The sequence below is a fragment of the Anopheles ziemanni genome (genome assembly GCF_943734765.1).
Source record: "Anopheles ziemanni chromosome X unlocalized genomic scaffold, idAnoZiCoDA_A2_x.2 X_unloc_11, whole genome shotgun sequence".
Taxonomy (NCBI): Eukaryota; Metazoa; Arthropoda; class Insecta; order Diptera; family Culicidae; genus Anopheles; species Anopheles ziemanni.
In genome coordinates, this window is record NW_026689719.1 from 202,501 (window position 1) to 225,000 (window position 22,500).

General features: G+C 46.4%; 2 non-coding genes across 2 annotated transcripts in view; both read right to left on the reverse strand.

Annotated features, from left to right (window-relative positions):
• The window catches only part of LOC131291594 (large subunit ribosomal RNA), a 4,091-nt gene extending 3,824 nt beyond the window's left edge, over positions 1-267 (reverse strand). The window contains exon 1 of the ribosomal RNA XR_009189378.1: positions 1-267. This exon is cut by the window's left edge and continues 3,824 nt beyond it. This is a non-coding gene — a ribosomal RNA (large subunit ribosomal RNA).
• Positions 268-754: 487 nt separating this feature from the next.
• On the reverse strand, positions 755-909 carry LOC131291574 (5.8S ribosomal RNA). The gene has a single exon (XR_009189360.1). It is a non-coding gene; the product is annotated as a 5.8S ribosomal RNA (ribosomal RNA).
• Between the last annotated feature and the right edge of the window lie 21,591 nt (positions 910-22,500).

A 22,500-nucleotide genomic window follows, 5' to 3' on the forward strand; every position in this document is an offset into this window, starting at 1 on the left:
GGTCCATCATCCAACGGGCGCTGTTCTACGGGCCTATCACCCTCTATGGGTTCTGAGCCACATTCAAGTTGGACTTGAAAAGCGCTAAGATGACGGATAGTGAGACGCACCAGTACACGGAATCGGATAGACGGACAGGCCGCCACCCCTACGTGCTGAGCTTCTCCCGTTTCGCTCGCAGCTACTCAGGGAATCCCGGTTGGTTTCTTTTCCTCCCCTTATTAATATGCTTAAATTCAGGGGGTTGTCACACATGAACTGAGGCTTATGTACCTTGCGGTTGTTATCGTCACATCTGGCTTGCGACTACTTTGTTTCAATGTCCAATATGTACCGTTGGACTCGGTTAACGGGCTGTTAGCCCGCGTGTGGTTTAACTCACTGATACCTTCCATTGCCCATACGCTAGTTTGTTTGTGTTCCTTTGGTCAACTTCCATACTTGAATCATTTGTGCTACCGCTGCTGCTTCGACGCTACTTTGACATCTTCGCTTCTATTTAAATAAATAAATAAGCTGAAGCTAGACATCAGTAAACACCACCACAGACACCACAAGCACGCCTTCTCCTCGTACTTCCGCCTCACGCGGGAACACGGACGCTCTAAATACTTCGAATTCCAATGCCAGTATATTGTAAACCACGGGTTCTTTAATGCTAGCGGGTCGTCGCGACCCTAGTTAACATCATGGTGCACGTCTCGTGACGGGTGTCACGGCGTAGTTAAATGTATGCGATACATTTCTCAAATATAAGCGCTCAGTCATCTGTACATCATGGTAGGTTCCCACGACGTGCAATATGCGTTCAACTTATCAATGTTCATGTGTCCTGCAGTTCACATTATGACGCGCAGTTAGCTGCGGTCTTCATCGATCCATGAGCCGAGTGATCCACTGCCGAGGGTGACTAACTTGCGTAAGCCGCCGCTGTGCGCGTATACCCGTTCCCCGTAGGGAGGAGCAAGCCGCCGCTTAGAGACGAAGCATAAAGTGTCCTCATTCCACATAGGGCAAGCTGGATGAATCCATTTTACCCAGGACGGCCGAAGCGGCGTGGACCAGGGGAGAACTGAACCTTATACTTCACACCACAGTAAGTCTACGTGTCCTCTTCCACATAGGGCAAGCTAGAACTAACTATCTTACCCAGGACTGCCGAAGCAGCGTGGACCAGGGGAGGAACACACTTTTCATGGAAACGTAAGGCATCCATGACTGCCATAACGTAAGCCGCCGCTGTGCGCGTATACCCGTTCCCCGTAGGGAGGAGCAAGCCGCCGCTTAGAGACGAAGCATAAAGTGTCCTCATTCCACATAGGGCAAGCTGGATGAATCCATTTTACCCAGGACGGCCGAAGCGGCGTGGACCAGGGGAGAACTGAACTTTATACTTCACACCACAGTAAGTCTACGTGTCCTCTTCCACATAGGGCAAGCTAGAACTAACTATCTTACCCAGGACTGCCGAAGCAGCGTGGACCAGGGGAGGAACACACTTTTCATAGAAACGTAAGGCATCCATGACTGCCATAGTGCGTAAGCCGCCGCTGTGCGCGTAAACCCGTTCCCCGTAGGGAGGAGTCAAGCCGCCGCTTAGAGACGAAGTATTAAGTGTCCTCTTCCACATAGGGCAAGCTAGAATGAACTATCTTACCCAGGACCGCCGAAGCAGCGTGGACCAGGGGAGAACTGAACTTTATACTTCACACCACAGTATTGAGTAATGTGCCCTCTTCCACATAGGGCAAGCTGGAATGTTCCATTTTACCCAGGACGGCCGAAGCGGCGTGGACCAGTGGAGGACTACACAATCATGAGGTTTGATATCGACTTGTGTGTTTCAATAGGGTACCGATGGTATGTTTTGAACCGATTTGATTTAGCCATTCTGAAGTCATCACTTGGTTGAAGCGCTGAACTAGGGAGGCATCGTTTACATATATATTGGTTTTCGCATGCTCTACTAGGTTAATGTCATGAGGTTGGCTATCGAGCATGCCCAAGTGATGACTTGATTGTGTGCTTGCTTGAATTCTTCACATTTCATACCATCGGTTAGTTGTCGAATCATTCCTCGATCATAACCTTCGTTCTTGGTTCATGTATGCTCTCTTCCACATAGGGCAAGCTAGAATTAACTATCTTACCCAGGACCGCCGAAGCAGCGTGGACCAGGGGAGAACTATACTTTGTCTTGTATGCCCTCTTCCACATAGGGCAAGCTAGAATTAACTATCTTACCCAGGACTGCAAAGCAGCGTGGACCAGTGGAGGACTATACTTTGTTCATTACACCACAGTATTAAGTATGGTGTCCTCTTCCACATAGGGCAAGCTAGAACTAACTATCTTACCCAGGACCGCCGAAGCAGTGTGGACCAGGGGAGGACTATACTTTATACTTCACACACTAGCCATACTGAAGTCATCACTTGGTTGAAGCGCTGAACTACGGCGGGGTAATCGTTTACAGGTTATAATCATATAGCTGCATGCTCATTAGTAGATAATGGAATATTGTATGGCAATATGAGCATGCCCAAGTGATGACTTTGTTTCAAGCTCAACAGGTAGGGTATTGAGTCCTCTTCCTCATAGGGCAAGCTAGAATGAACTATCTTACCCAGGACCGCCGGAGCAGCGTGGACCAGTGGAGGACTCTATACTTTATACTTCACACCACAGTATTGAGTACGACTTGCATAAAGCCCCTAATGAGAACCACGAGGGCTCTCTCAATGTAGAACCACGAGGGCTCTAGTACCGATTCTCTCGGTACGGCTTGGTCCGTGTTCCTTTATGCATGTACTCGCAGAAAGTCTCAACCCGGAGGTCTTGACTTTGATTGTCATAGTTGGACTACGACGGGGCATCCGACCATTGCTGATCGAACACCCCTGATTCACCATCTTTCGGGTAGGCGGTACGCGTACCTCCGGACGCGGAAGTCTCAACCCGGAGGTCTTGACTTTGATTGTCATAGTTGGACTACGACGGGGCATCCGACCATTGCTGATCGAACACCCCTGATTCATCATCTTTCGGGTAGGCGGTGCGCGCACCTCCGACGCGGAAGTCTCAACCCGGAGGTCTTGACTTTGTATTGTCATAGTTGGACTACGACGGGGTATCCGACTCATCGAATACCCCAGAAGCACACCATCTTTCGGGTAGGCGGTACGCGTACCTCCGGACGCGGAAAGTCTCAACCCGGAGGTCTTGACTTTGGTTGTCATAGTTGGACTATGACGGGGCATCCGACCATTGCTGATCGAACACCCCTGTTACACCATCTTTCGGATAGGCGGTGCGCGACACCACCGACGCGGAAAGTCTCAACCCGGAGGTCTTGACTTTGTATTGTTGGATAGTCCTCTTCCACTATAGGGCAAGCTGGAAATATTCCATTTTACCCAGGACTGCCGAGGCAGCGTGGACCAGGGGAGAACTTCACGGAATCTTCAGGCATCCATGATTGCCATAGTGCGTAAGCCGCCGCTGTGTGCGTCAACTCGTTCCCCGTGAGGAGGAGTCTAGCCGCCGCTAAAAGACGAAGCATTAAGTGTCCTCATTCCACTATAGGGCAAGCTAGAATTAACTATCTTACCCAGGACCGCCGAAGCAGCGTGGACCAGGCGAAGACTATACTTTATACTTCACACCACAGTATTGAGTACGACTTGCATAAAGCCCCTAATGAGAACCACGAGGGCTCTCTCAATGTAGAACCACGAGGGCTCTAGTACCGATTCTCTCGGTACGGCTTGGTCCGTGTTCCTTTATGCTTGTACTCGCGGAAAGTCTCAACCCGGAGGTCTTGACTTTGATTGTCATAGTTGGACTACGACGGGGCATCCGACCATTGCTGATCGAACACCCCTGATTCACCATCTTTCGGATAGGAGGTGCGCCCACCTCCGACGCGGAAGTCTCAACCCGGAGGTTCGGACTTAGAGTTTTTCCCATTTAAAAGTTTTTCTCTTAGCCATACTGAAGTCATCACTTGGTGAACGATTGAACTAGGGCGGGTTAATCGTTTATAGGTATCATGTGGTTTGCATGCTCTCTTAGGTTAAGGTCATGTGGTTGGCTATCGAGCATGCCCAAGTGATGACTTTGTTTCACGCTTGCTTGATTTCTTCAAGATTCCCTGTTATATAGTGTAATCATTCGAGAACAGGGAATCTTTGGTTTTGCTCAACAGGTATTGGATGTCAACTTGGTATCTAGATCGCATTAAGTCTCAACCCTTAGGTTCGGACTTGTATAGTGACATCTTGTTACGGTCTTGAGTCTCAACCCGCAGGTTCGGACTACTTAGTGTTTGATCGAATATAATATGGCAACTTGTGCCTAAGTCTCAACCCGCAGGTTCGGACTTCTGTTTATTTGGCCAATGTATGTATAAGGCAACTTGTGCCTAAGTCTCAACCCGCAGGTTCGGACTTGTGTATTTGTTCGAAGTCATGTATAAGGCAACGTGTGCCTAAGTCTCAACCCGCAGGTTCGGACTTGTTAGTGTTTCGTCAACTTTCATATGGCAACTTGTGCCTAAGTCTCAACCCGCAGGTTCGGACTTGTGTATTTGTTCGAAGTCATGTATAAGGCAACTTGTGCCTAAGTCTCAACCCGCAGGTTCGGACTTGTGTATTTGTTCGAAGTCATGTATAAGGCAACTTGTGCCTAAGTCTCAACCCGCAGGTTCGGACTTCATAGTGTTTCGTCAATGTTCATATGGCAACTTGTGCCTAAGTCTCAACCCGCAGGTTCGGACTTCTATAGTGTTTCGTCAATTATCATATGGCAACTTGTGCCGAAGTCTCAACCCGCAGGTTCGGACTTCTGGAAGGATCACTTGGCCACTAATGATCCTTCCGCAGGTTCACCTACGGAAACCTTGTTACGACTTTTACTTCCTCTAAATCATCAAGTTCGGTCAACTTCGATAAAGCAGACGCGGTTCACGAGGATCCAGCGAACGATCATCTCCAAAGACCTCACTAAATAATCCATCGGTAGTAGCGACGGGCGGTGTGTACAAAGGGCAGGGACGTATTCAACGCTGGCTGATGACCAGCACTTACTAGAAGTTCCGAGTTCATATGGACCATTGCAATCCATAATCCCTACTAAGTGAGTATTTGAGTGATTTCCCGTTCCTCTCGGAATAGGAGACACGCTGCTACCCACATTGTAGCACGCGTGTAGCCCAGAACATCTAAGGGCATCACGGACCTGTTATCGCTCGATCTCATTTTGCTAAACACAAATTGTCCTGCTAAGCAGCGTACCGTAAGTGCACTTGCGCACACGAACAGCGAAGGTGTCAGGTCATACTCCACCGAAAGGTCCTAACCCGTTCCAATCGGCATCGACGCATTAACGCTGACTGCGTTCTAGTTAGCATATGTGAGTCACGTTCGTTATCGGAATTAACCAGACAAATCAATCCACGAACTAAGAACGGCCATGCACCACTACCCTTAAATTTGAGAAAGAGCTATTAATCTGTCTCACCTCCATAAGTTCGGACCTGGTAAGTTTTCCCGTGTTGAGTCAAATTGAACCGCAAGCTCCATTTCATTGTGGTGCCCTTCCGTCAATTCCTTTAAGTTTCAACTTTGCAACCATACTTCCCCCGGAACCTGACTTTGGTTTCCCGGAAGCTACTGAGAGCACCTGGTTGTAGCGTCTCCCAATTGCTAGTTGGCATCGTTTACGGTTAGAACTAGGGCGGTATCTAATCGCCTTCGATCCTCTAACTTTCGTTCTTGATTAAAGAAAGCATCCTTGACAAATGCCTTCGCTTTAGTTAGTCTTACGACGGTCTACGAATTTCACCTCTCGCGCCGTAATACTAGTGTCCCCAACTACTTCTGTTAATCATTACCTCCGGTCTGAGTACAAACCAATGAAAGATTAGACCAAGGTCGTATTCCATTATTCCATGCAAGATTATTCTAGGGCGTTTGGGCACCCTGCTTTAAGCACTCTAATTTGTTCAAGGTAAACGTGAGCGGTCGAGCTCTATGTTACACTTGCACCCGTTGAAGGGCACACCATGACACAGACTTGGTGCCCTACCACACCATTGAGTCGCAACCAGATTCCGACTTGGCCCACCGACCACGGGTTGACCGGGTCGGCGGAGCCGGACTGTGTTGGACAAGTATCAACTTCGAACGTTTTAACCGCAACAATTTTAATATACGCTAGTGGAGCTGGAATTACCGCGGCTGCTGGCACCAGACTTGCCCTCCACTTGATCCTCGTAGAAGGATTTATGCTCTACTCATTCCAATTATGAAACATCATTAAAGAGTTTCATATTGTTATTTCTCGTCACTACCTCCCCGTCCCGGGATTGGGTAATTTACGCGCCTGCTGCCTTCCTTGGATGTGGTAGCCATTTCTCAGGCTCCCTCTCCGGAATCGAACCCTGATTCCCCGTTACCCGTTGCAACCATGGTAGTCCTCTATACTACCATCCATAGTTGATAGGGCAGATATTTGCGAGATCTGTCGTCGGTGCGAGACCATACGATCAGCATCATTATCCAGACTTCAACTCAATGACACGGAGAACCCGCGATTGGTTTGACTAATAAGTGCACCAGTTCCCGCGAGGGTCCTGGCATGTTGCATGTATTAGCTCTAGATTTTCCACAGTTATCCAAGTAACTAGGTTGATGATCTCGTAAATTATAGCTGTTATACTGAGCCTTATGCGGTTTCACATTAAATCTGTTTGTACTTAGACATGCATGGCTTAACCTTTGAGACGAGCGTATATTACTGGTAGGATCAACCAGAATTCCGACTTTGCGTTCGAATGTTCATTGTCCCATTGCACCCGGAGGAGCAAACACCACGTTCTATATGTTGTCAAGTCCGGTAGCACACGGGAGGCGAGCCCCCGTGCGAACCTCATTGCCCTCGTATCACACACACCCGATGCACCGGACAGGCACTTGAGCGGCATTCGACTCCGCTAAGCGCTCGTGCGCCCGATTGTGCATGCGCTGACGGGGCCTTCATACCCCTACCACAGCGACCTTATGCCAAACTTCCATGAATACTTAGGTGAGCTGACAAGGGCCTTCATTTCCCTACCATCAACTAAAGGACACGCTAGGCGCGTCCGATCATTGCAACTGCGGGGCTTTCATACCCCAATCACCACAGTACGCAATTCACCAGAGTTTAATCACAACCCCCCCGGACATGGCACACTATTAACTTGCAACAAAACTTAGTGTGTGCCGGGCACATCGGTTCCACAAAATCATTCCCGATGTACCCCAATTGGGGTTGCGAACGCATTCACGGTCCTCTGACACACCCAACCAAGCGTGGATACTACATACCTCAAACACCCAGTACACTAACAGACAAATCAACATATGGTTGCTTTCCCCCAGACATTTGCCAATCACTTGGCACCCGGACGGGAACTCGCTCCTGATTGCGCCAATGCCACCCATTTGCCAAGAGCGAGTTCTGTATGTAGATTTCATTTGGAAAGACAACCGTGTACTGGATATTCTATCCGACGATTACAGATGACGAGTACGAGACTCGACTACACTCACGGATAATACATTTTGGGTCGAGATTGCTTTCGGGGTTTTCGATTGGTCTTGCGCTTGTAAACGTATAACTTTGACTTGTGGTAACCTCGGTATGTTAGTCGATCACGTGGTTGTGAACTGGGTAGGGGTGAGCAATCTGTTCACTTGCACTCTGGGTAGGAATATGGTGAGCGCTATAGGTTAAAGATCATGGTATGGTTCCATCGTGATGACTTTCGCTAGATAGTAGTATGTTTGGATAGTTATAACGTTTTTGGCCATTTGTTCATAGTGTTCGGTTCATTCAGGAATTCGATTGGTCTTTGCTTCACACACGTGGTCGATCACTTGGATGTGAACTAGGGTGAGATTAAGGTGTTCACTAGTGCTCTTCGGTTTTGGATCAGTAATGAGCACTTGATTGGTTTCGCATAATATGTATCCATAGTGATGACTCTTTCCAGCTTAAGATTTCGTTACCGGTTTCGAATCCTCCCCACGTTCGCTTTTACTTGGTTAGGTTTTCGAGTGTAGATTTGAAAGCAATCTCATGTATGTATCCCATCTGATATAAGCCACTGACAGTTCATGTCACCTCGTTCAACTCTCGCTGGGTCACAGAAGTATGTTACTGCGCCCATTATCCCTACTCGGATAGGTTCGGTTCGTTCGTTTTATACTACGGTGAGTAAACTCAATTTGTGCATCGCATAGCCATGGAAAGCAAGCTTTCGCGGGCCTCTTCGACTGTTTTGATACGAGCTGTGCCCGTGATGCTGTCATCCCAGGATACTAGACCCCTTTGGACGACCGCATGACCATCAGAAAGTAAATTCCACGTTCGATTTGGGGTGTGAACCCCGAACATAAAGTCTTTGTGTAGAACCACGAGGGCTCTATAGTACCGATTCTCTCGGTACGCTTGGTCCGTGTTCCTTTATGTTCGTACTCTTGTGAATAAGATTCACGTTCGTTTTGGGATATTTGCTACTGTCACCGTTTGAGTACTATGGGGCTTGAACCCCTAACATAAAGTCTTTGTGTAGAACCACGAGGGTTCTATAGTACCGATTCTCTCGGTACGCTTGGTCCGTGTTCCTTTATGTTCGTACTCTTGTGTGTATAATATTCATGTTCGGTTTGGGATATTTGCTACTTTCACCAGGGTCCCGTTCTTCATACAAGTCTGCCTTGCTAATGTGGTAACTTTATAGTGTAGTTCTGACATCCCAATTTTGGGACTTAGCCGATTTTTCGTATATTTCCATATGACCCATAGGGTCCCTTTCTTCATACAAGCTTGCCTAGGGCGATCGGTCAAAACTTGTCTTACTATTCGATTGGTCTTCGCACTTTCACCCTAGGCAGTTCGCCTAGGTCTGTCTTCTTGAGGAGGCCAAAACCCGAAATAAGGAGGTTCGGCCGACCCTGAAACCTCCCCTGTCTGAACTACACTAACCCGATTTTTCAGGGTCCTCAGCGCCATACAACTTTGCCTAGGTCACTTGTACTCTTGACTTAGGCCATCCGACTTGGTCCGTGTTTCTTCCTAGGGTTCACCTAGGTACTTTGCCTTGCTTGATGTGGTAACTTTTTAGTGTAGTTCAGACATCCTAATTTTGGGACTTAGCCGATTTTTCATGTATTTCCATATGACCCATAGGGTCCCTTTCTTCATACAAGCTTGCCTAGGGCGATCGGTCAAAACTTGTCTTACTATTCGATTGGTCTTCGCACTTTCACCCTAGGCAGTTCGCCTAGGTCTGTCTTCTTGAGGAGGCCAAAACCCGAAATAAGGAGGTCCAGCCGACCCTGAAACCTCCCCTGTCTTAACTACACTAACCCGATTTTTCATGGTCCTTAGCGCCATACAACTTTGCCTAGGTCACTTGTACTCTTGACTTAGGCCATCTGACTTGGTCCGTGTTTCTTCCTAGGGTTCACCTAGGTACTTTGCCTTGCTTGATGTGGTAACTTTATAGTGTAGTTCAGACATCCCAATTTCGGGACTTAGCCGATTTTTCGTATATTTCCATATGACCCATAGGGTCCCTTTCTTCATACAAGCTTGCCTAGGGCGATCGGTCAAAACTTGTCTTACTATTCGATTGGTCTTCGCACTTTCACCCTAGGCACTTTGCCTAGGTCTGTCTTCTTGAGGAGGCCAAAACCCGAAATAAGGAGGTTCAGCCGACCCAGAAACCTCCCCTGTCTGAACTACACTAACCCGATTTTTCAGGGTCCTCAGCGCCATACAACTTTGCCTAGGTCACTTGTACTCTTGACTTAGGCCATCTGACTTGGTCCGTGTTTCTTCCTAGGGTTCACCTAGGTACTTTGCCTTGCTTGATGTGGTAACTTTTTAGTGTAGTTCAGACATCCCAATTTTGGGACTTAGCCGATTTTTCATGTATTTCCATATGACCCATAGGGTCCCTTTCTTCATACAAGCTTGCCTAGGGCGATCGGTCAAAACTTGTCTTACTATTCGATTGGTCTTCGCACTTTCACCCAAGGCAGTTTGCCTAGGTGTAGCTTCTTGAGGAGGTCAAAACCCAAAATAAGGAGGTTCAGCCGACCCAAAAACCTCCCCTGTCTAAACTACACTAACCAGATTTTTCAGGGTCCTCACCGTCATACAACTTTGCCTAGGTCACTTGTTCTCTTGACTTAGGCCATCTGACTTGGTCCGTGTTTCTTGCTAGGGTTCACCTAGGTACTTTGCCTTGCTTGATGTGGTAACTTTTTAGTGTAGTTCAGACATCCCAATTTTGGGACTTAGCCGATTTTTCATGTATTTCCATATGACCCATAGGGTCCCTTTCTTCATACAAGCTTGCCTAGGGCGATCGGTCAAAACTTGTCTTACTATTCGATTGGTCTTCGCACTTTCACCCTAGGCAGTTTGCCTAGGTGTAGCTTCTTGAGGAGGTCAAAACCCAAAATAAGGAGGTTCAGCCGACCCAAAAACCTCCCCTGTCTAAACTACACTAACCAGATTTTTCAGGGTCCTCACCGTCATACAACTTTGCCTAGGTCACTTGCACTCTTGACTTAGGCCATCTGACTTGGTCCGTGTTTCTTGCTAGGGTTCACCTAGGTAGTTTGCCTTGCTTGATGTGGTAACTTTTTAGTGTAGTTCTGACATCCCAATTTTGGGACTTAGCCGATTTTTCATGTATTTCCATATGACCCTTAGGGTCCCTTTCTTCATACAAGCTTGCCTAGGGCGATCGGTCAAAACTTGTCTTACTATTCGATTGGTCTTCGCACTTTCACCCTAGGCAGTTTGCCTAGGTGTAGCTTCTTGATGAGGCCAAAACCCAAAATAAGGGGGTTCGGCCGACCCAAAAACCTACCCTGTCTAAACTACACTAACCAGATTTTTCAGGGTCCTCAGCGCCATACAACTTTGCCTAGGTCACTTGTTCTATTGTCTTAGGCCATCTGACTTGGTCCGTGTTTCTTCCTAGGGTTCACCTAGGTACTTTGCCTTGCTTGGTGTGGTAACTTTTTAGTGTAGTTCTGACATCCTCATTTTGGGACTTAGCCGATTTTTCGTAAAATACCATATGACCCATATGGGTCCTTTCCTTCATATAAGTTTGCCTTGCTTGGTATGGTAACATTTGAGTGTAGTTCTGACATCATCATTTTGGGACTTAGCCGATTTTTCGTAAAATACCATATGACCCATATGGGTCCTTTGCTTCATATAAGTTTGCCTTGCTTGGTGTGGTAACATTTGAGTGTAGTTCTGACATCCCCATTTTGGGACTTAGCCGATTTTTCGATCCATACCATATGACCCATCAGGGTCCTTTGCTTCATATAAGTTTGCCTTGCTTGGTGTGGTAACATTTGAGTGTAGTTCTGACATCCTCATTTTGGGACTTAGCCGATTTTTCGTAAAATACCATATGACCCATCAGGGTCCTTTGCTTCATATAAGTTTGCCTTGCTTGGTGTGGTAACATTTGAGTGTAGTTCTGACATCCCCATTTTGGGACTTAGCCGATTTTTCGTAAAATACCATATGACCCATCAGGGTCCTTTCCTTCATATAAGTTTGCCTTGCTTGGTGTGGTAACATTTGAGTGTAGTTCTGACATCCCCATTTTGGGACTTAGCCGATTTTTCGTAAAATACCATATGACCCATCAGGGTCCTTTCCTTCATATAAGTTTGCCTTGCTTGGTGTGGTAACATTTGAGTGTAGTTCTGACATCCCCATTTTGGGACTTAGCCGATTTTTCGTAAAATACCATATGACCCATCAGGGTCCTTTCCTTCATATAAGTTTGCCTTGCTTGGTGTGGTAACATTTGAGTGTAGTTCTGACATCCCCATTTTGGGACTTAGCCGATTTTTCGTAAAATACCATATGACCCATCAGGGTCCTTTGCTTCATATAAGTTTGCCTTGCTTGGTGTGGTAACATTTGAGTGTAGTTCTGACATCCCCATTTTGGGACTTAGCCGATTTTTCGTAAAATACCATATGACCCATCAGGGTCCTTTGCTTCATATAAGTTTGCCTTGCTTGGTGTGGTAACATTTGAGTGTAGTTCTGACATCCCCATTTTGGGACTTAGCCGATTTTTCGTAAAATACCATATGACCCATCAGGGTCCTTTCCTTCATATAAGTTTGCCTTGCTTGGTGTGGTAACATTTGAGTGTAGTTCTGACATCCCCATTTTGGGACTTAGCCGATTTTTCGTAAAATACCATATGACCCATCAGGGTCCTTTGCTTCATATAAGTTTGCCTTGCTTGGTGTGGTAACATTTGAGTGTAGTTCTGACATCCCCATTTTGGGACTTAGCCGATTTTTCGATCCATACCATATGACCCATCAGGGTCCTTTGCTTCATATAAGTTTGCCTTGCTTGGTGTGGTAACATTTGAGTGTAGTTCTGACATCCCCATTTTGGGACTTAGCCGATTTTTCGATCCATACCATATGACCCATCAGGGTCCTTTGCTTCATATAAGTTTGCCTTGCTTGGTGTGGTAACATTTGAGTGTAGTTCTGACATCCCCATTTTGGGACTTAGCCGATTTTTCGTAAAATACCATATGACCCATCAGGGTCCTTTGCTTCATATAAGTTTGCCTTGCTTGGTGTGGTAACATTTGAGTGTAGTTCTGACATCCCCATTTTGGGACTTAGCCGATTTTTCGATCAATACCATATGACCCATCAGGGTCCTTTGCTTCATATAAGTTTGCCTTGCTTGATGTGGTAACACATGAGTGTAGTTCTGACATCCCCATTTTGGGACTTAGCCGATTTTTCGATCCATCCCATATGACCCATCAGGGTCCTTTTTCTTCATATAAGTTTCCCAAGACTTAGTGCTTTTTTCCTTTGGACACCAATATCACCCTTGCGGGTATCTTTGATCTTCTCACTTTGTATTGGCCGAATGTAGGTCTTGCCATGCCAAACATATAATTGTTCTACACCAAGTCTCTATCTCGTACCGCCAGCTCGGTACATTCGATTAACCTGCCCTTAAGGCACCCGGGACTTAGCCATTTTTTCACATTTTTCATGATTTTGAGGCAACTTTTCTCGACTTTGTCACCTTATATCACCAAGATCCTTTCCCTTTAGCGCTTCACTCTGTTCGTATGATATTTAGCGCTGACTATCACCTTTCTGTCGCTGAGCTCAACTTCTTATTCGGTGCCATAGAGCCAGAGATATTTGGTGTATGCTGTTATAAGGGAAGTTTGTCACTTTTTCAAAGGCCCACTTTGGGACGCCCATATCTCACCTTCAGGTATCTTCGATCTTCTTGTCGTCTATGGACGAAACTTAGGCCTTGTCTTGGCCAACTTATAAATGTTCTACGGCCAAGCCGTATCTCTTACCGCCAGCCCGGTATTCATGGACTTAGTTGGATTTTCGCCTCTCGTGGTAACAATTTCAGACTTTGACTCACAATAACACCCAAACGGTCACATGCTAGCGCTTTGCTTGGAAGGAATTATAGTTAGCGCTACCTTTTCTCTTTCCATCGATACCTTGTTCGTTCCATTCCATGCCATACAGCCGAAGTTATGATGTTTCCCGTTTTCCATATCATGTGGAGCTTATGCTCTGGGAAAACCATCTAACACCTGTACCACCCTTTTAGGTACCACCGATCTCGAGACTATGTTCGGGCCAAATATAGGTTATAACATGCCCAACTTATAATTGTTCTACACCAAGTCTCTATCTCTTACCGCCTGCTCGGTATTTTACTCGTAAGTCCAAATTTCACAACTTGTACTTTTTGGCCCAATGTACTCGAGTTTCAATTTTGGTAACATTTTTCGACTTTGACGCTTAATAACTTCCAAATCATGCTAGTTAGCGCTTTGCTTTCTTCTAGTCGTATCTAGCGCTGGGTGTTACCTTTCCAAAACATATCCTAGCTTAACAATCCATGCCATACAGCCGGAGCTATATGGTGCACAAGTCAAATCCATTTTAGCCATGTTTCATTTTTGCCAATTTTTGACCACTCGTATCACCCTTCCAGAGTGGTCCGATCTTCTCGCTTTCTATGGCCGACTTTTAGGTCTCGTAGAGGCAAACTTATAAGTATTCTACGTCAACCCGCTATCTCTTACCGCCTGCTCGGTATTCTTGGTCTTGTGTGATTTTTGGCCATTTTGGTATTATTTTTCCACTTTGTCGCTTAATAACTCAGTTTTGCTCAACACTTAGCGCTTCGGTTGTTTGGGATTATAGTTAGCGCTCGGTTCGACCTTTCCAACACTGATCTAAGCTTGTCGATCCGTTCCATACAGCCTGAGTTATTCGCGATACCGTGTTTCAATCCATTTCTCAAGTCTCGTTTTGGTCCAACTTTGAACCAGCCATATCACCCTGATGGGTACCTCCGATCTTCTCGCTCTATATTGGCCAAAGTTAGGTCTTGTGGTAACGTACTTATGATTGTTCTACGCCGTGTTCGTAGCTCTTATCGTTCGCCCGCTATTTTCGATCATAAGGTGAATTTTCGCCTCTAAACCACCATTTTTCACCTTTGCCCACTAATATGACCGACTTGCTCAACACCTAGCGCTTCGCTTGGTAGGACACATAGCTAGCGCTCGTCAAGACCTTTCCAACGCATATCCAAGCTTTCCGATCCGAGCCATACAGCCTGAGCTATAGGCGATACCGTTTTTCCCATTTTCTTGGTCACATGCACTTTAGGGTACCCCTTTTTGCCTTTGACCCTTAATACCTCCTCCGGGTCACTAGTAGGCGCTTAGCTTGGTAGGAAACATAGCTAGAGCAGGCCTTCACCTTTCCAAAACTGCCGAAAGTGTACCGATCCGACATCTAGAACCAAAGTTATGGTCATTCCCATCATGCTCTACTTTCATGGTCAACCTCCACCAAGCACACCTAGGTTGGACCAACTTTCACCAACTCATCTCGAACCCCAAATTTGCTTCGACCTACTAGGTTTCCCTAGTAAAGTGGCCAAAACATCCATTACAACACGACTGGTCTTTCTGGTGGTCGACCTAGGCGACTTTGTTCGACGACCACCACCCCATAGAACTAAAAGACGTCCCTTGATACGCACCACCGATACATTTTCCGGCCTGTCTAAACTACACTCATCGAAATTTTTTTGGGTCCCCACCGTCATACAAGTTTGCCTAGGTCAAGTTTTTCTTCCGGATCGGCCGCGGACCTCACTTTTCATTATCTAGGGAGGCCATAGGGCCCCAAAAGGGGTTTTTTAAAATTTTCGACACTTTCGACTTTGGTCGGATTTTTTCCGATTTTGGTCCGACCTAGGGACTTGGTGGTCCAAGGAGCCTCGGGACCAAACTTTTTTCTCAGGGGTCCCTACCTCCATACAACTTTGCCTAGGTCAATTTTTTGTTCCAAATCGACCGCGGATTTCACTTTTCAATATCTGGGGCTCGTGTAGAGTCCGAATATGAGGTTTTCTCATTTTTCGACATTTTCGACTTTTTTCGACTTTTTTCGGGTTTTTCGACCTAGGGGTCCGCCGAACAAATTTTGGGTCAAAAATTTTTATTGAACTAGTCGAAAGTACGCAAAAAGATAAGACTTTTTGCCGAAGACACCATGCCCCGGAACCGACTCCTTCCCCTTCAAAATTGGGGACAAACGTGATTTTTGAAACTTTTCCTTAGGGAGCCCAAGACTTAGAAAATTTTCAAATTCTCGATTTTTCGATTGCGAGCTAGCGCTTTGCGGTCTTCGGCAATGTTGTAGATCTCGACGAGATAAGACTTTTTGGTCAAGGGACATTTTGCCCTCCGACCCCTCCTTCCCCCCGCAAATCGCCCCTCAAAGTGCAATTTTTGCATTTTCACCTCTTTGCACGCACTGTTCGGCCCGAATGGCCACTTTCTATGGGTGTGAGCGCTTTGCGGTCTTCGGCAAACTTTTAGAGCGTACCAAGCCCTAATTATAATTCTTCTACACCACCTTCGTACCTCTTCATCCCTGGCCGCTATTCGCGTACCAAGGTAATTTTTGTTCATTTTGTCAACATTTTTCATCTTTGACTGCTTATATCGGCCTTGCCATGAACCGATAGCGCTTCGCTGTGTTCTAACGTAAGTTAGTACTGCTCAATACCTTTCCAAATCATATCTTAGGTAGTCATTTGCTTGCATACAGCCGGAGCTATGAGCGATACCGTAAAAAGTACCGAAACTTGGAAAAATCCTTTGATCGCCCATATCCCCCCTTTGGAGGCCAGATATCGAAAAAAGTTCTGATTCAAAAAGTTGCGCATTAACGTGTTCTAGTTATGCCTAGAACATTTAACTTCGCTAGCTGGCCTGCAACTTAGCCGTAATTGGGATTTTAGGGTGTTCATGGAGGGCCCATTTCCTGCGACTTGGTATCTTTTGGGCCCTATGTTTCTCTAATATCTCCACGAGTTTTGCAGGTAGCCTTTTCAAACTTTCAGGGTGCCTAGAACACCTCAAGACCTTTCCAACGCTATGCCGTTTGCCTCGCTCGGACATCTACAGCCGAAGTTATTCGAGGTACACGGTACCTTACCCTGTTTTCTCAGTACTTGGTCGAAAATTTCGATCAGCCATATGACCGACTTGGACAACCCTGAGCGGGTTGGCCCCATATAACTAAACTTTCGTCTCGTGTAGGCAAACTTATAAATGTTCCACGTCAACTCGCTATCTCGTACCGCCTTGACGGTATACTTGGTCCAAGGGCCATTTCCAGCGACTTGGTCGCTATTTCGCACTAAGTTTCGCTAATACCTTCGTCCGTGGACATGGTGATTTTTTGTTCGTATTTTTCCTTGATAGTCCCACTCAAGACTATTCCATACCAGAGCCAAGCGTCCCGCTAAGTGCCATACAGCCTGAGCAGTAATTCATGAAAGGTACCTCTACCAGTTTTTGCCATACTTGGGTACAAACTTTGGATCGCCCATATCTTCACTTTGGAGGCCAGCCAGCACCTTGGCCCCATATACTTTTTTGTTGGTCATACCATGCACCAAATATAATTGTTCTACGCCAACTTGCTATCTCTTCTCCAACTTGCCGTTATTCTTGGTCCAAGACCCATTTCATTCGTTTTTGGACCCATTTTGCTATATGTTTCACTAATAGTTTCGGCCATGGACAAGCTGATTTTCTACTTGTATTTTTCCTTGATAGTCCCACTCAAGACCATTCCAAAACACACCGCAACTTGTTGCTCGGTGGCAAACTGACCGAGTTATAATTCATGAAAGGTACCTCACCTTGGTACACCACGTGGTCGGCCCAAACCATAAACCGACCAAACGACCGACTTGGAGCACCCTGACCGGGTTGCCCCCATATAATGAAAGTTGCGTCTCTACACGCCCAACTTATGAATATTCTACGCCAAGTCGCTATCTCTTACCGGTAAGCCGGTATTCACCTTCCAAGGGTGATTTTGGTCAAGTGCCATTTCCTGCGACTTGGTCCCCGAATTGGACCATCATCACCTAATATCTCCGTGGTCTTTCAACTCAGCCTCATAAAACTTTCAGGGTAGATAGGTGTCCCCAAGACCTTTCCAACGGTGAGCCGTTTGCCTCGCTCGGCCGTCTACAGCCGAAGTTATTAATGGTACTTGGTACCTTACCCTGTTTTTTCCATACTTGTTCGTACTTGGGTACAAACTTTGTATCGCCCATATCTCCACTTTGGAGGCCAGCCAGCACCTTGGCCCCAAATACTTTTTTGTTGGTCATACTATACCCAAAATATAAATGTTCTACGTCAACTTGCTATCTCTTCTCCAACTTGCCGTTATTCTTGGTCCAAGTCCCATTTCATTCGTTTTTGGACCCATTTTGCTATATGTTTCACTAATAGCTTCGGCCATGGACAAGCTGATTTTCTATTTGTATTTTTGCTTGATAGTCCCACTCAAGACCATTCCAAATCACATCGCAACTTGTCGCTCGGTGGCAAACTGACCGAGTTATAATTCATGAAAGGTACCTCTTCTTGGTACACCACATGGTCGGCCCAAACCATAAACCGACCAAACGACCGACTTGGAGCACCCTGACCGGGTTGCCCCCATATAATGAAAGTTGCGTCTTTACACGCCCAACTTATGAATATTCTACGCCAAGTCGCTATCTCTTACCGGTAAGCCGGTATTCACCTTCCAAGCGTGATTTTGGTCAAGTGCCATTTCCTGCGACTTGGTCCCCGAATTGGACCATCATCACCTAATATCTCCGTGGTCTTTCAACTCAGCCTCATGAAACTTTCAGGGTAGATAGGTCTCCCCAATACCTTTCCAACGATATGCGGTTTGCCTCGCTAGGCCATCTACAGCCGAAGTTATTCATGGTACTTGGTACCTTACCCTGTTTTTTCCATACTTGTTCATACTTGGGTACAAACTTTGAATCGCCCATATCACCACTTTGGAGGCCAGCCAGCGCCTTGGCCCCATACACATTTTTGTTGGTCATACCACGCACTAGTTATAAATGTTCTACGCAAGCTTGCTATCTCTTCTCCAACTTGCGGTTATTTTTGACTCAAGTCCCATTTCCATAGTTTTTGGTACCAATTTGCTCTATGTTTCGCTAATAGCTTCGCCCAAGGACTTTGTGATTTTTTGTTCGCATTTTTCCTAAATAGTCCCACTCAAGACTATTCCAAATCACACCTTAGCTTGTCGCTCAGTGCCATACAGCCAGAGTTTTAATTCATGAAAGGTACATAACCTTGGTACACCACGTGGTCGGTCCAAACCATCAACCAACCATATGACCGACTTCGAGTCGAGCTAGCGGCTAGGCTCAATATAATGAAATGCGTGTCTTGATGCGGGCTACTGACGGTCTGAACAATGTAGCTCGCTAGCTCGTCTCTAAACTTGTGTTTTGGTCGAATATTGGGTGTTCATGTACCACTTCGGGTAACATGGACTTTGGTGCAACTTTACCACTTGTGCACTTAATAACTTCCCGGTCATTCAAGTCTTTGCCTTCATACTTTCAGGGTAGTTAGGTCTCGTCGAGACCTTTCCATACATATGCCAAACTCATCGATCGGACATCTATAGCCCGAGTTATTCGCGGTACACCGTACCTTACCCTGTTTTTTCCTCAATTGGGTACAAACCTTGGAACACCCATATCGCCCCTTTAGAGACTAGCTGGCACGTTGGCCTCATATAATGATAAGTGCACCTCAACTAGGGCTACTGACGGTCAGAACATTTCAACTTGCTAGCTCGGGCCCACACTTGTGTTTTTCTCGAATATATGGTTCAAGTGTGCCACTTTGGGCACTTTTGGACATTTTGTCCCCACACAACTTTCTTGCCTTGGTAGATAGGGTCTTGTGTTTTTGGGCAAAAAGATGCACCAAGATATGGTCTAACTTTCGTTCTTGTACCGCAAAGCGCTACCTCCAACACCCGAGGAGATAGAAAGTGATTATGTTCGGTATATCGGTCTTCCATGGCCTACTATGGTAAACCCCTGCAGGTATGCAACCGAAGGTGCTTGGTACATGTATTTGGTGCAAAATCGGTGCAAAGTAGGTGTTTCCTTGATCGGGCTATAACTTTCTTGGTTGATGTTGGATTGCTTTGCGGTCTTCGGGGGATAGTTAGGGAACATGTTGGCCAACATTTTCTTATTCCTCAGCCTGGCCGTACCTCCTACCGTCTAGGCGGTATTCATGCTCTAAGTTGGAACTTGTGTTCCTTCGGGCAACTTTTCTGACTTTGACGCTTAATAACTTCCGTTCATATGCAGTCTAAGCTCTGCAACTCTCAGGAAAGCTTGTACTACTCATTTCCTTACCATATCAGTCTTTGGCTTGTCGATCCGATGTCTACAGCCTTACTTATTCACGTTCCCTGTAGAGGTAGGTTTTTGCCCATTTTCCAGTTCATGTGGTAACATTCCCGGACTTTGCCGGCTTTCTCTTCATGTGGTAACTTGCTTGCTCATGTGGTAACTTGATAGTGTATTTCCGACAGACCCAATCTCGGACTTAGCCGATTTTTCTCTTCATATTATATGGATCCATCACTAGGCCATGTTGCTTGCTTGTGTGGTAACTTGATAGTGTATTTCTGACAGACCCAATCTCGGACTTAGCCGATTTTTCTCTTCATGTCATATGGATCCTTCACTAGGCCATCTTGCTTGCTTGTGTGGTAACTTGGAAGTGTATTTCTGACAGACCCAATCTGGGACTTAGCCGATTTTTCTCTTCATATTATATGGATCCTGGACTTAGCCGATTTTTCTCTTCATATCATATGGATCCATCACTAGGCCATCTTGCTTGCGTGTGTGGTAACTTGGAAGTGTATTTCTGACAGACCCAATCTGGGACTTAGCCGATTTTTCTCTTCATATCATATGGATCCATCACTAGGCCATCTTGCTTGCTTGTGTGGTAACTTGGAAGTGTATTTCTGACAGACCCAATCTGGGACTTAGCCGATTTTTTTCTTCATATTATATGGATCCTGGACTTAGCCGATTTTTCTCTTCATATCATATGGATCCATCACTAGGCCATCTTGCTTGCTTGTGTGGTAACTTGGAAGTGTATTTCTGACAGACCCAATCTGGGACTTAGCCGATTTTTCTCTTCATATCATATGGATCCATCACTAGGCCATCTTGCTTGCTTGTGTGGTAACTTGGAAGTGTATTTCTGACAGACCCAATCTGGGACTTAGCCGATTTTTTTCTTCATATCATATGGATCCATCACTAGGCCATCTTGCTTGCTTGTGTGGTAACTTGGAAGTGTATTTCTGACAGACCCAATCTGGGACTTAGCCGATTTTTCTCTTCATATCATATGGATCCATCACTAGGCCATCTTGCTTGCTTGTGTGGTAACTTGGAAGTGTATTTCTGACAGACCCAATCTGGGACTTAGCCGATTTTTCTCTTCATGTTATATGGATCCTGGACTTAGCCGATTATTAGGTTATTATATATGGATCCTGGACTTAGCCGATTTTTCTCTTCATATAATATGGATCCTGGACTTAGCCGATTATTAGGTTATCATATATGGATCCTGGACTTAGCCGATTTTTCTCTTCATATAATATGGATCCGGGACTTAGCCGATTTTTCCCTTCATATAATATGGATCCGGGACTTAGCCGATTTTTCCCTTCATATAATATGGATCCGGGACTTAGCCGATTATTCTGTTCATATAATATGGATCCGGGACTTAGCCAATTTTTCTCTTCATGTGGTAACGTATGCCAATCGCTCACAAGTCATGGGATAAGGGTACTTGTGTTCTTCCATCTTCTAAGTCCCGCACGGGGACATCGTGATCGCCCCAAGTCCGGAATAGCGCCAAGTCAAGCCCCACGGTGGCCGTGCAGGACCTGTTAGCGGCGGCCCCACTGACAGCACTAATCCGGACTTAGAAATTATATCTTTCTAATCGAACACCACACACGCAACACCACCATACCACCATCTCCTTGCAAGTACCTAAGTACCCGCAACTCCATGGTGAAGGCAATGTCACTCCATCACCAACCTCTTTGCATTGCAAGCACTTGCGTACCTACAACACTCCGAAGAAGGCAACGGCGCGCGATGCTCGACTCCACACACCTCACCACACCACACCACCGATGGCCAGCCAGCCAGCCAGCCCAGCTAAGGGCTAACCCACCAACCAACCACCAATGGCCTAGGCCAGCCGGATCCCACCTTCAAGTCCAAGCACAGCCAAGTGCAAGTACCGCCAAGTGTTCACCAACCAACCATCACACCAGGTCAGCCGGCCAGTACCCACCTTCAAGTGCCATTACCCTCGGGTGCAAGCTCAATCAAGTGTTAACCAACCAACCCGGCCAAGGCAGCCAACAGGCCGGCACCCTACAGCACCGACCCGCCATCACCACCTCAACCGTTGACCATGCAAGTGGCCTCGGACAACAGGTGACACCCGAAGTACATCCGAAGAACGTATATCAAGTGTTTGCTCACCAAGTCCTCAACCAACCCCAAGTACCCGGAGGTACCCAGAGTGTTGGATCCGCCAACCCGTCCCGGCACTCCAAGTCCTTGCGAACCCAAAGTGTTTGCCCGGTAGGGCCATTGTATCACAACGCTTGCGACCATGCAAGTGGCCTCGAACAAGGTGACAGGGGTATCTTCACCAAGTTCTCAACCAACCCCAAGTACCCGGAGGTACCCAGAGTGTTGGGTCCGCCAACCACTACCAGCACTCCAAGTCCTCGCGAACATAAAGTGTTTGCCCGGTAGGGCCATTAGACCACAACGCTTGCTAACCATGCAAGTGGTCTCGGACAACAGGTGACACCCGAAGTACATCCGGAGAGTGTACAACAAGTGTTTGTTCACCAAGTCCTCAACCAACCCCAAGTAC